This window comes from Bactrocera tryoni, unplaced genomic scaffold (genome assembly GCF_016617805.1).
Source record: "Bactrocera tryoni isolate S06 unplaced genomic scaffold, CSIRO_BtryS06_freeze2 scaffold_11, whole genome shotgun sequence".
Taxonomy (NCBI): Eukaryota; Metazoa; Arthropoda; class Insecta; order Diptera; family Tephritidae; genus Bactrocera; species Bactrocera tryoni.
The window spans coordinates 1,749,801-1,763,590 of record NW_024395824.1 but is presented as its reverse complement, the minus strand read 5'-3'; the positions used below and the strand labels follow the sequence as shown (position 1 = coordinate 1,763,590).

The following is a 13,790-nucleotide window of genomic DNA, read 5'->3' as shown; positions in this document are numbered from 1 at the left end:
TCAACTTTTTTCCTTTTGTTTTTCAATTGTCAAATTTATCGTTTGCTTTCTTTATTCCGGTTATTCAAAAAAAAATTATTGAAATTTATTCCGTGAAAACGTTTTGTGTGTTTCACACAAAGTGCTCAATTACAGATTGAAATTTGTTACGATGCCACGAAGAGGTCGCGTTCGTTTTGGCATCAACAGTTGACAGCCCATGGCACATGACCGAGTATTCCCAGGATGCGATTACATACGAATGAAAGTATGGGTCGCGGGCAATCAGCAAGCGATCGTCACGATGTCAGAGGACAACTTTTCAAACAGCAGTTGCGATGTTTTGTAAACTTTATCTTAAAGCAACGTATATGTGGTGCTGTTAGATGCTGGATGTACTCTGTTGAGTGGCAAAAGAGAGGTTTGCCGCACGCACATATCATTCTTTGGATGGTGCTTACACCAAATCAAATTGATGAAATCATTTCTGCGGAAATTCCTGATCAAGAGATAGAAGCAGAATTATACGAAACCAATATGGTTCATGTACCTTACGGACATCACAATACCACTTCGGTTTATATGTCTGACAATAAATGTACGAAACACTATCCAGGTGCTTTTCTTTCGGAAACACAAACTAGAAATGATGGATATCCAATGTATCAGCGTCGCTCACCAGATGACAATGGCAGAACATTTAGCATTCAATTTAGAGGCGTGAATATCGAAGTTAACAACACATCGAAGTCGACAACATATGGATCGTACCATATTCGCCACTGTTGTCTAATTCACATTCAAAAGTCATGTCAATGTTACGTATTGCAGTTTGGTGTAATCGATAAAATACGTGTGTAAATACGTCACCAAAGGAAGCAACATGGCGGTTACTGATCTTGAACGATACGGTCGATACGTGAACTGCAATAAAGCGCTTTGTATGATATTTACTTTTGCGATTCATGAACGTTTTCCGACTGTTGTACGTCTCGCAGTTAATTTGGAGAATGGCCAAATAGTCTATTTCAACACAGAGAATACAGTACAGATAGAGAAAACACCCCCAGCAACAAATTTAACATTTACGAGTTTTTCTCAACTTTCGTCAGTGAAACGTTTGCGAGAACTTGCTCTATTCGGAAATATCTTGATATTATACATACAATTACAATTAAAATTGCTGGAACATGATAATCACTGGAATGAAGTTCGCACACTTTTCGCAATGATCAGCCATCAAATTAGTGTCAATTATGGAATACGAACAAAAATGACATTGCCGAAGACATTTTACATCGTATTCGCTAAGAATTGGAAATGGGTAAATTCCGGTTGATACTTCCGGTGGTTTGATATCAATTCCATCTTCCCTTTACAAATTTACCAAAGATGAACTCATCACGAATATTCGGACATTGAACAAATTATCGTAACTACAATTCCTTAAGTGCACGCGCAATGATAGCTGCCAAAAATACCGATGTTTGTTGACTTAAACTGGAAGATTCAAAGTCAAATTCCGGGAGACTTGCGCTCATACGAATTGATCGATCGTGGAATTTCTACATTCTTTGAATAGGCTTGGTATGCCACCGCATCATTTGCGTCTCAAAGTTGGATCTGTCGTTATTATGTTCCACAATCTTCAGGCGCCGAAACTGTGTAATGGAACCTGACAGATTGTGACGCAGCTATCGAATACAAAGGGGCAGAATGCTTGATTCTACGAATTCCTCTGAGTTCTAACGATTTGTCATTTCAGTTCAAAAGTATTCAGTTTCCAGTGAAAATTGCATTTGAGATACAAGGATAGACGCATAGTGTATGGTATACATTTGGAAATGCTATGTTTTTCACTCGGCCAGATATACGTGGCCTGCTCACGAGTTGGAAAACCATCTTTTCTATACACCGGAACAGAAACCAAAAAATGTTGTTTATCAAGCTGCGATATATTGCAAAAAACAAGTGAAATGATAAATTCAACTTTTTCATTTCTGAACACATAATTTCACGCAGGACAACGACTGCGGGGTCAGCTAGTATTATATAAAATAAATGTAGGCAATAAAATAAATGTGTACATACAAACGAATTAGTAATGTGTCAGTGGATATAAAAGCGCAAATTTAATTTTATATCGAGAAAATACCTATTTGAGACAGTGGTAATTTTAAACTTTAAACGTGAATATCTCGAAAACTTTAAGCTTCTTGCGGCTATAACTATGTATATTCTCGGGTTAGAGAATTTCCTCTACCCGACCATACCCATTTTATTCCCGAAATCCTGGAACGGTATATTAAAGTTTTTTCAAAAGAACTATGAACACCCCGGTGTTGGACCGGCCAGGGATATCTTTTTTAAAGCGCGGCCGAGGGCCCCCAGTGCAGAAAGTAGTTCCGACATAAAAGAACTATGAATACCCCATTGTTGGACCAACCAGGGTTATTTTTTTTTAAGCGCGGCCGATGGTCACCAGTGCAGAAAGAAGCTCGACACAAAAGAACTATGAATACCCCAGTGTTGGACCAACCAGGGTTATTTTTTTTGAAAAGCGGCCGAAGGCCCTAACACCAAAAGTAGTTTGACACAAAAGAACTATGAACACCCCGGTGTTGGACTGACCAGGGTTATGTTTTTTTAAGGCGCGGCCGAAGGCCTCCAGTGCAGAAAGTAGTTCGAAACAAAAGAACTATGAACACTCCGGAGTTGGACCGACTAGGGTTATTTTTTTTTTTAAGCGCGGCCGAAGCCCACCAGAAAGTAGCTCGCCGACTTTGCATTGCCGGCCTTCAGTCGCGCTTCAAAAAAATCACCCTGGTTGGACCAATTGATTGATTGATTGATTAATACATGAGGAATGCACCGCGACCTTTGGTCTATTGTGCCCTCTCCTGGCTTACATAGACTCACCTAGCCCCAGCGCATTGATGAAGTTCAATAGACTACTGGGCGCTAGTGAGGCTATGCGATCCCTATCCGGAAACATTGATCCTAGGGCCTTAGCCCTGCGTCTGCGAACTGCTGTGCAGTCAATCAGCAGGTGCTCCGGGGTTTCAGGCTCCATGTCGCAGAACCGGCAGTTAACGCAAGAGGTTAGGCCATGTTGTACATGTGCCTATTCAATTTACAGTGGCCGGTGTACCATGCGACCAGTAGCCTGAGTTTGTTCCTCGGGAGGTTTATTATAACCTTGAACCTGTTCAGATTGTATCTTCCTATTAGCAACTTTGCATGTCTCATACCACGCGTTTGCCGCCAATGCTCCTCTCTGCCCACTCCTTCCTCCTGCCGAAGTAGCTCCTTTATGTGGTATGTGGACCTACCCCAATAAAGGTTCTGGTCCCACCATCTTGGTGGAGGCTGCGGGCAGGCTAGCTCATCCGCCAGTTCATTACCGGCTATACCTCTGTGACCAGGCACCCAGATTAGGTGTACCTGGTTACGTTCTGCAAGAGCTGTTCAGCTTTCCCTGCACTCCTGCACTAATAGCGATTTGATTTCGTAAGAAGAGATCGCTTTTAGCGCCACTTGACTATCGCTGAGAATGGCTATTCTCTCATTGCGATAGTTGCGATGAAGGTTTGATTTCTATACACCGACTTATGGCAAAAACTTCTGCCTGGAAAATGGCTTGGGAACCTCCATGGGTATCGAGCTTGCCTAGTGCGTGGACCCGCAATTCCCGCACCGATTCCCTCTGACATTTTCGAGCCGTCAGTGTACCACCTCAGCGTACTATTCCCCAGCAACAGTTCGAGATTGGAATCATTCCACTCGTCTTTGCTGCCGAGAGTGACCTTGAACTGTATTCTTGAAGTTAACTGTTTTCGTAGTTGCCGTCCACTCGGGAGGAGGGCTGATGGTACATCGCCGCTTATCTTTTCCATCCTCTGGGACGAGATTACCTTACCTTTGCCCCACCCCTCTGCCGTTATTTGCAGAATTGTGTGCTTGGCTACCTGACCAATAACCAAATCGCGGGAAGCGGAGTAAGCTCCATCAGAACCTCCAGTGCTGCCGTAGGACAAGTGCGCATTGCGCCCGTCATGCAGACACAGGCTAGCCGCTGCAGCTTCGATAGCTTGGTCATAACCGAAGTTTGCGACGCTATTGAGGCCCAGGCCACCGCCCCGTAAGTGATTATTGGTCGCACTTGGACCAATACCTAGGTGTCTTAACTTCTTGCGCGTTGAACTTCTTTTTGCGTTGGCGGCTTTCGGCTGCACTTCAAAAAAATAACCCTGGCCGATCCAACACCGGGATTTATCAAGATAATCAAAATTCTGAAAGATGTTACATTACTCATCGCACGATTATAAATATTGTGGGTAAATTTTAGAATAGCATTCCCCCGATTTCGGCATCAAAATGGAGTTAAAACAGGTCAATCTAGAAAATATATTCATATAGCGGTTTTAGAGATATTTGCATTTAAAGTTAAAAATTCAACTTTTTAAAATGCGTGTGTCTCCTAGTTATAAATAATTTTACACTTATATTTTTAAGTTTCATATCTACTAACACCTTACTAATTCGTTTCTAACCATTTATTTTTTATTAAATAATACCAAAATATCTTTTCTTCAACATTTAACTTTTGTAGAGTTGCATACTAACTAATAACCGGTTTTACCTTACGTGCACATTTTACAAAACCAAAAAAATTAAGAAAACAAATAATAACCCAATGACAGGAAATAAATAACACATTAATAGTTTTTCGCATAGAACTTCTTTCAAATAATCCTGGTTGCACCAACATCACGGCGTGTTCAGTTCTTTCACGTTGAACTCCTTTTTGCGTTATAGCCCTGACAGACGACAGCGCTAATATGCATTAACGGGGTTAATTTACATTTACTTGCGCATTTGACCCATGTCAATGCAAGTTTGTAATACACAAGAATTTCGTACATTTAGCTGCATTTTAAAGCACGCCAAACGATTGGAATTAAAGTGTGCTATGCCCAATCCATAAAAAAGGAGACCCCACAATCTGCGCCAACTACCGTGGGATTAGCCTTCTCAACATTGCATATAAGGTTCTATCGAGCGTGTTGTGTGAAAGATTAAAGCCCACCGTCAACAAACTGATAGGACCTTACCAGTGTGGCTTCAGACCTGGCAAATCAACAACCGACCAGATATTTACCATGGGCCAAATTTTGGAAAAGACTCGTGAAAGGAGAATCGATACACACCACACCACGAGAAGGAGCTGCCTTAATGCCGCGATGTCTGAATTTCGTACCCCGGCAAAACTAATACGGCTGTATAAACTGACGTTGAGCAACACCAAAAGCTCCGTCAGGATCGGAAAGGACCTCCCCGAGCCGTTCGATACCAAAAGAGGTTTCAGACAAGGCGGCTCCCTGTCGTGCGACTTCTTCAATCTGCTGCTGGAGAAAATAATTCGAGCTGCAGAACTTAATCGAGCAGGTACAATATTTTTTAAGAGTGCTGATGTATGCCGATGATATTGATATCAGCGGCCTCAACACCCGCGCCGTTAGTTCTGCTTTCTCCAGACTGGACAAGGAAGTCAAATGGGAAGGCAAATAGGTCTGGTAGTGAACGAGGGCAAGACGAAATATCTCCTGTCATCAAACAAACAGTCGTCGCACTCGCGACTTGGCACTCACGTCACTGTTGACAACTCTCAATGTGTTTTACGTGGGATCCTGCTTATGAAAGCTTAACTCCACGGTGCTCAAAAGCACAACGGATCAATACAATGCGTCGATCAGCGCCCTGAAAATTGGGTAAGGATTTTCAGTACCAATTGGCAGTGCGGTAAGGACACACTAACCACCTTGGTAGGGCTCGAGGCCCATCTAAAACCTCTGCCGTACTTTGGGTCCGGCACTCGGTTGCAATGCAACTCCACATTCGACTGACAAAGGCAGTTCTTCCCGCGATTTGGGTTTTAACCACAGCCACCACGAATCTCCACAAAGGGCCAAACCCAATGAGCAGACTGGAGCGAACTCCAGGGACTACTGCTCCCCGTGGTACCAGGTTAAAGTCTTTGGTATTGACCTTGTAGCCGAAACTACGACCAGTTGAGCCTCCATACAGCCCTGGACTGGTGACCAGGATCTTAGTCGCCTCTTACGACAGGCATGCCTTACCGCGGGTATATTCGGTTTACCCTCGAACCCGGAGGGGTCCCCCCGTACCCGCAGGGGGACGTCACTGTTGACAGTCATAACTTTGAAGTTGTAGATAATTTCGTCTATCTTGGAACCAGCGTAAACACCACCAATAATGTCAGCCTAGAAATCCAACGCAGGATAACTCTTGCCAACAGGTGCTACTTCGGACTGAGTAGGCAATTGAGAAGCAAAGTCCTCTCTCGACAAACAAAAACCAAACTCTATAAGTCACTCATAATTCCCGTCCTGCTATATGGTGCAGAGACTTGGACGATGTCAACAACTGATGAGTCGACGTTGGGAGTTTTCGTGAGAAAAGTTCTACTAAAGATTTATGGTCCTTTGCGCGTTGGCCACGGCGAATATCGCATCCGATGGAACGATGAACTGTACGAGATATACGACGACATTGACATAGTTCAGCGGATTAAAAGACAGCGGCTCCCTGGCTAGGTCATGTTGTCCGAATGGACGAAAACACTCCAGCTCGGAAAATATTCGACGCAGTGCCCGCCGGGGGAAACAGAAGAAGAAAAACACCTCCACTCCGTTGGAAGGACCAAGTGGAGAAGGACCTGGCTACGCTTGGAATGTCCAATTGGGGCCACGTAACAAAAAGAAGAAACGACTGGCGCGCTGTTGTTAACTCGGCTATAATCGCGTAAGCGGTGTCTACGCCAATTAAGAAGAAGAAGAAGCTGCATTTACCGAATTTGAGTAGGCAACACTGCTCAAAAATGGTCGATTTTTGCTATTTTTTGACAGATGTCGCTTGAAACTGCTGCCTCTTTTGCGTTTACAGCATCAGAGGTAAGCAGTTTTATATAGCTAATTAAATTATGTGCAAGTATATTAACAAAAACAAATTTTAATATTTCTAGATGGCAGACAATAAACAACGCAGTTTGCTATCCATTTTTCAAATATTCTTAACTTTTTCGCACATTTTTTCCGCATTACAACCAATTATTTCTTTTAATTTCACTCTATTATCTTTTAACGTAGTTAATAATAAACGAATTTTTTCGTTAAATTTGATTTTCCAGAAATACCAAAATTTCTATTAATAATTTTCTTATTCATTTTTATTTCACTTTTTTGAGTTATACTTCTTATACGAGTTCGGAAAAGGTTGCGATAGATTCAGGTCGCGCAACCTTGCTCAATATGAATCTACGCAACCTTGTCTGCGAAGATGTTCGAGCAGCAAGCGAAGCGGTAACAATCGCCGATCGTTTGTTTGTTTCTTTCGGCACAGCTCGGCTTTTCTACCAACGACACAATGTTGCCATGCTTATGCTGTTCTTGTTTTTGTAGAACAATGTTTCAATTTTTGGTTGGTGACATATTCAATTAAAAAATCAATTCTGTTGGGATTCGAACCTACGTGCTCGTCGTCACTTTTGAAGCGCTTACCACCAACACCACCATTGACACTTGAATTGCGTTGTCCTAATTATGGTTTGGTTATGCATGAAAGAAATATACAATGGATCGCCGATTGTTACGTCTTTCCTTGCTGCTGCTGCGCATATGTATGTTTGTATGCTTGTGCATTATTGAAGTTATGCTTCTTTTTATTTCGTTTGTCTTTCATTTCTGCGAATTCTCAACTATTTTGCGTATATTTTGGTTGAAATACCCTGCGTTGGCCGTTGAAAAATTAAGGCTATACTTTACAGGATAATTTCTGTAGTTAGTCTTCATTTACATTTTTTGGAAATCGACCCGCGATGACGAGGTATATCGGTTTATCTGACAGCGTGAGGTTTAAGAAGTTCATTTCTAATTTTGTCTTGTGGCATATTAGAAATGATGTTTCTTCGAAAATCGTTCGCTTACAACGGATAAAACGACTTCTGAGTGGTGATTTTAATGAATAAATTCCTTTTGGTTGAAATACTCTGCGTTGGCCGTTGAAAAGTTAAGACTATACTTCTCAGGATCATTCATTCCTTTCATTTCTTCAAAGAAATTAATGATCTTTAGAAATATGCATATTTGCATTATTTCGTTGTCATTTCCATATTCGTAGCAATAGAATTTCTATGGCATAAGTAAAGTAATGGCCTCCGATTGTCACCCCTTGCCGCTGTAGCAGCTTCGCCTACAAACATGCGTAAATATGTATGTATGTATACGTATGATCGTGAATACATATCGACGCAGATTTTTGCGAGAAGTACCAGATAGTTGTGCAATTTATGATTTTTGGCTTTTGCCATCGTCACGAAAAGACGACTTGTTGGCAAAGGCAAGCTCGGGGAGATGTTGCGGCCTCTGTTTTTATGAACGAAGCGAGATCGCTTGTGGAATTTGCGCTTGCGTTCATGAATGAAATCGTTTATGTAGTAAAATGTACTACACTTGTTCTTCGCCAATTAGGCTGCCATATTGTCTTGTGAAGATCATTTTTTTGTTGGTGACATATTCATATGTGTACGCATATGTATGTTTGTATGCTTGTGCATTATTTGTTTGGCAATGTATGCAAATATATGTACATATAAGTACAACGAAGAGACAGAACTACTTTTCAGGTCAAAGTTCTTTCATTTAGACTTTGCTTTATTCTTCATTTTATGTGCATAATAAATTTATTATATGTGAACTTAAGTTTTCTAGTTTTCTTTCATACAAAATAATATGCATTTCTTGGAATATCCCTAAGAAGTATAACTTCATCCGCGCGTAGGGACTCCACGCACCTTTTTTTTTTAAATAAATAAACAAATTTCTGCTTCAAAGAAAAAGTAACCCTGGCCGATCGTACACCGAGATTTATCAAGGTAATGAAAATTCTGAAGGATTTTACATAACTCGTCACACGGTAATGAATTTTGATTACAAAGTATTGTAACACAAATTTTTTTTCTTGCTTTCAACCATTTTCTTATTGTATCAATAAATGGATTTTAACGAAAGTTAAAATTGGAATTTAAGTTATTTGTGAACTATTTAATACAGAACAAATGTATAGAACCGAATTAGTGTATATCTTTGCAGTATTTAATATGAAATAAATGAGTAGAAACGATTTAGTGTAGTGTTAGTAGATATAAAAGTTAAAAATATAAGTGTAAAATTCACTATAAATCGGAGAAACACGCATTTTAAATAGTTTAATTTTTGAACTTTAAATGTAAATATCTCAAAAACCAAAGTCAATCAATTATTCTTTTATCGTACCAGCATCTTGAAGTGTTTCTTTAAACTCAAGATGCCTCAACTATTAATATTCCAAATAGCGCTCATAAGATAGTTTAATTTACAAATAATTTCCTTCCGTAGCTTTACAAAGCAATACACATTAAACTTATTATCTCAATCAACGGTTGATTCGTAAATATTCGATCGCTTTTTTGTTCTATGTTCCGTAGCACGGTATTTCGACAGGCAATCGGAGCTGTCTCGCCAATAGAGACAATGACAAGAACTATCTCGATATGAAGTTTCCACCGCATGCTGCAACTGCTTGATATAATTTTGCTCTGTTGTCTAAGCGTGCGATTCTGGGGCTGGCTTTATAGCGGGATTCTGTAACCAGTCTCTAGTCTCTATTTGAGACATTTTGAGGTAAAATCTCAATTTGTGACTAGTTACTATTCACTAAACCAGTGGTGCACGCCTCAATACTACTACATTTAACGTTTGCAGCCGCTTTCGTGTGTGTGATATTTTTCGCAGTAGCAGAATTATCAGTCAAACACGCCACTGCACTAAACAGTCTCTAGCGTTAGGCTCAAGATATTGACTCAAACTTGAGACCTGGTAATTAGCAGGTCACAAAACCAAAAAGAACTCTTGTCTGCCATTTTGAATATACTGAATAGAGACCATCACATATATTAATCGATTGTAGTTATTTTTTATTTTGTAAGCAACTCAAACACGAAAAGGTTAAAAATAAACCAATTTAACATAAATTTCGTAAATATTATAAAACAAAGTTAACATAAATTTTTATTTTTATTGGAAATTATGGCTTTTTTGACTATGTTATAAAAAATTTACCTTATTCACATTTTTCTCTTCAAATTAATTAATTTACACTATAATCTTTTAAATAAATCCACATTTAACACTATTAGCAGGTTTTTTATTTAAAAAATCTTTATTTTAAAAATTACATTTTACACTCGTTTGAACCTCACTTGTTTACCAAAAATTACGAAGAAATGGAGCGCTGCCATGTGATGACAAGGCAATTCGCTGAAATTCCTCTTTTTCGCAAAAATTCAAAATTTATCAATTTTATAACGAAAACTTAAATTTTGTTTAACATATACTTTTGTTTTCGTTATTATACCCTGAACAGGGTATATTAAGTTTGTCACGAAGTTTGTAACACCCAGAACGAAGCGTCACAGACCCTGTAAAATATTTGCATTTATAAATGATCAGTATTTTGAGATAAGTCGATTTAGCCATGCCCGTCTGTCTGTCTGTCTGTATATATACGAACTAGTCCCTCAGTTTTTAAGATATCGTCCTAAAATTTTGAAAACGCCATTTGCTCTCTAAGGAGCTGCTCATTTGTCGGAACTGCCGATGTCGACTACTATAACATATAGCTGCCATACAAACTGAACGTTCAGAATCAAGTTTTTGTATGGAAAACTTTTGTATTTGACAAGATATATTCACAAAATCTGGTATAGATTATTGGGTAAATTTTAGAATAGCATCCCCCGATTTCGGGGTTAAAATGAGTATGTACGGATAGAGGAGGTTCTCCAGATCAAGAATATATATATGTACATATGGTTGCCACTGACTTATGGTGTTTGAGATATTCGCATTTAAAGTTCAAAAATTAAACTATTCAAAATGCGTGTTTCTCCTATTTATAATGAATTTTATAGCTATATTTTTAACTTTTATATCCACTTACACTTCACTAATTCGTTTCTAACCATTTATTTTTTATTAAATAATACCAAAATAACTTTTCTTCAACATTTAACTTTTGTTCAATTATTTTTGTTCACACAATAACAAAAGGGTTGCATTCTAACTAATAATCAGTGCTACCTTACGTTCATATTTAACAGAAGAACCAAAAGAAATAAGGAAAACAAATATTACCCCAAAGACAGGAAATATATAACACAATAGTTTTCCACATATAATTCCTTTCTGCATTGGCGGCCTTCGGTCGCGCTTCAAAAAAAAATAACCCTCGGTCGGACCAATACCTGGGCGTGCTCAGTTCTTTTGCGTTGAACTCCTTTTTGCGCTGGCGGCCTTCGGCAGCACTTCAAAAAAATAACCCTGGCCGATCTAACAAAAGATTTAATAAGACAATGAGAATTCTGAAAGGTTTTACATTATAGCCCTGACAGACGAGCAAAATTAATACGCATTAAGCAACGTTAATGCGCATTGAAATTTTATGGTGACAGACGGCAGACTTGCGCATTTAGACAGCTGGTAGTGAAATTTGTTTATTTATTAAAAAAAAAAAACAAGTGAAATAAAAGTGTGCGAAAAAGTTAAGAATATTGGAAAAATAGATAGCAAACTGTGCGTTGTTTATTTTCTGCAATCTAAAAATATTAAAATTTGGCGCTTTAAGCAACGCTAATGCGCATTGAAATTTTATGGTGACAGACGCCAGACTTGTGCATTTGGACAGCTGATAGTGAAATTTGTTTATTTATTAAAACAAAAAGTGAAATGAAAGTGTGTGAAAAAGTGAAGAATATTGGAAAAATGGATAGCTAACTGTGCGCTGTTTATTTTCTGCTATCTAAAAATATTAAAATTTGTTTTTGTAATATACTTGAACATAATTTAATTAGCAATATAAAAACTGTTTACCTCTGAAGCTGTAAACACAAACAAGGCGGCAGATTTCAAGCGACATCCGTCAAACGATAGCAAAAATCTGTAATTTTTAACTAATGTTGCCTACTAAATTCAGCCAAATTCACGAAATTCTTGAGCATTACAAACTCTCATTCACATGGGTCAAATGGGCAAATAAATGTAAATTAAGCCCGATAATGCATATTAGCGCTGTCGTCTGTCAGGGCTATTACTCATCACACGATAATGAATTTAGTTATGACGTCATAATCTTTCTTTTTTCTTATTTTTATTCCATTACAACATATGGTAACACTAATTTTTTGCTTGTTTACAACCATTTCTAAATTTCATGAATAAATGGATAACTAAAGTTTGATAAGGAATTAAAGTTATTTTTGCACTATTTATTACAAAATAACTTATTAGAAACGAATTAGTAAAGTGTTAGTGGATATAAAAGTTAAAAAGCATTATAAATCTGAGAAACACGCATTTTAAATAGTTGATTTTTTGAACTTTAAATGCAAATACTTCAAAAACCATGTCAGCGGCAACTATATATTCATATATATATATTCTTGATCTGGAGGACCTCCCCTATCCGTACATACCCATCTTAACCCCGAAATCGGCGGATGTTATTCTAAATCTCAACCGGCTATTCATATAAACGCCGCGAGACAGTTTGTTATTACTTACTTTTTAAACTAAATAAGATGTATGAATATTGAAATATTACTATTAAAATCAATTATTCTTTTATCGTACCAGCATCTTGAAGTGTTTCTTTAAACTCAAGATGCCTCAACTATTAATATTCCAAATAGCGCTCATAAGATAGTTTAATTTACAAATAATTTCCTTCCGTAGCTTTACAAAGCAATACACATTAAACTTATTATCTCAATCAACGGTTGATTCGTAAATATTCGATCGCTTTTTTGTTCTATGTTCCGTAGCACGGTATTTCGACAGGCAATCGGAGTCATGTCCCGCCAATAGAGACAATGACAAGAACTATCTCGATATGAAGTTTCCACCGCATGCTGCAACTGCTTGATATAATTTTGCTCTGTTGTCTAAGCGTGCGATTCTGGGGCTGGCTTTATAGCGGGATTCTTGTAACCAGTCTCTAGTCTCTATTTGAGACATTTTGAGGTAAAATCTCAATTTGTGACTAGTTACTATTCACTAAACCAGTGGTGCACGCCTCAATACTACTACATTTAACGTTTGCAGCCGCTTTCGTGTGTGTGATATTTTTTCGCAGTAGCAGAATTATCAGTCAAACACGCCACTGCACTAAACAGTCTCTAGCGTTAGGCTCAAGATATTGACTCAAACTTGAGACCTGGTAATTAGCAGTCACAAAACCAAAAAGAACTCTTGTCTGCCATTTTGAATATACTGAATAGAGACCATCACATATATTAATCGATTGTAGTTATTTTTTATTTTGTAAGCAACTCAAACACGAAAAGGTTAAAAATAAACCAATTTAACATAAATTTCGTAAATATTATAAAACAAAGTTAACATAAATTTTTATTTTTATTGGAAATTATGGCTTTTTTGACTATGTTATAAAAAATTTACCTTATTCACATTTTTCTCTTCAAGTTAATTAATTTACACTATAATCTTTTAAATAAATCCACATTTAACACTATTAGCAGGTTTTTTATTTAAAAAATCTTTATTTTAAAAATTACATTTTACACTCGTTTGAACCTCACTTGTTTACCAAAAATTACGAAGAAATGGAGCGCTGCCATGTGATGACAAGGCAATTCGCTGAAATTCCTCTTTTTCGCAAAAATTCAAAATTTATCA

At 38.1% G+C, this 13,790-nt stretch overlaps 1 pseudogene; it reads left to right on the top strand.

The window, feature by feature from the left end:
- The first annotated feature begins 7,808 nt into the window (after nt 1-7,808).
- Nucleotides 7,809-8,011, top strand: LOC120779924 (annotated as a pseudogene).
- The last annotated feature ends 5,779 nt before the right edge of the window (nt 8,012-13,790 follow it).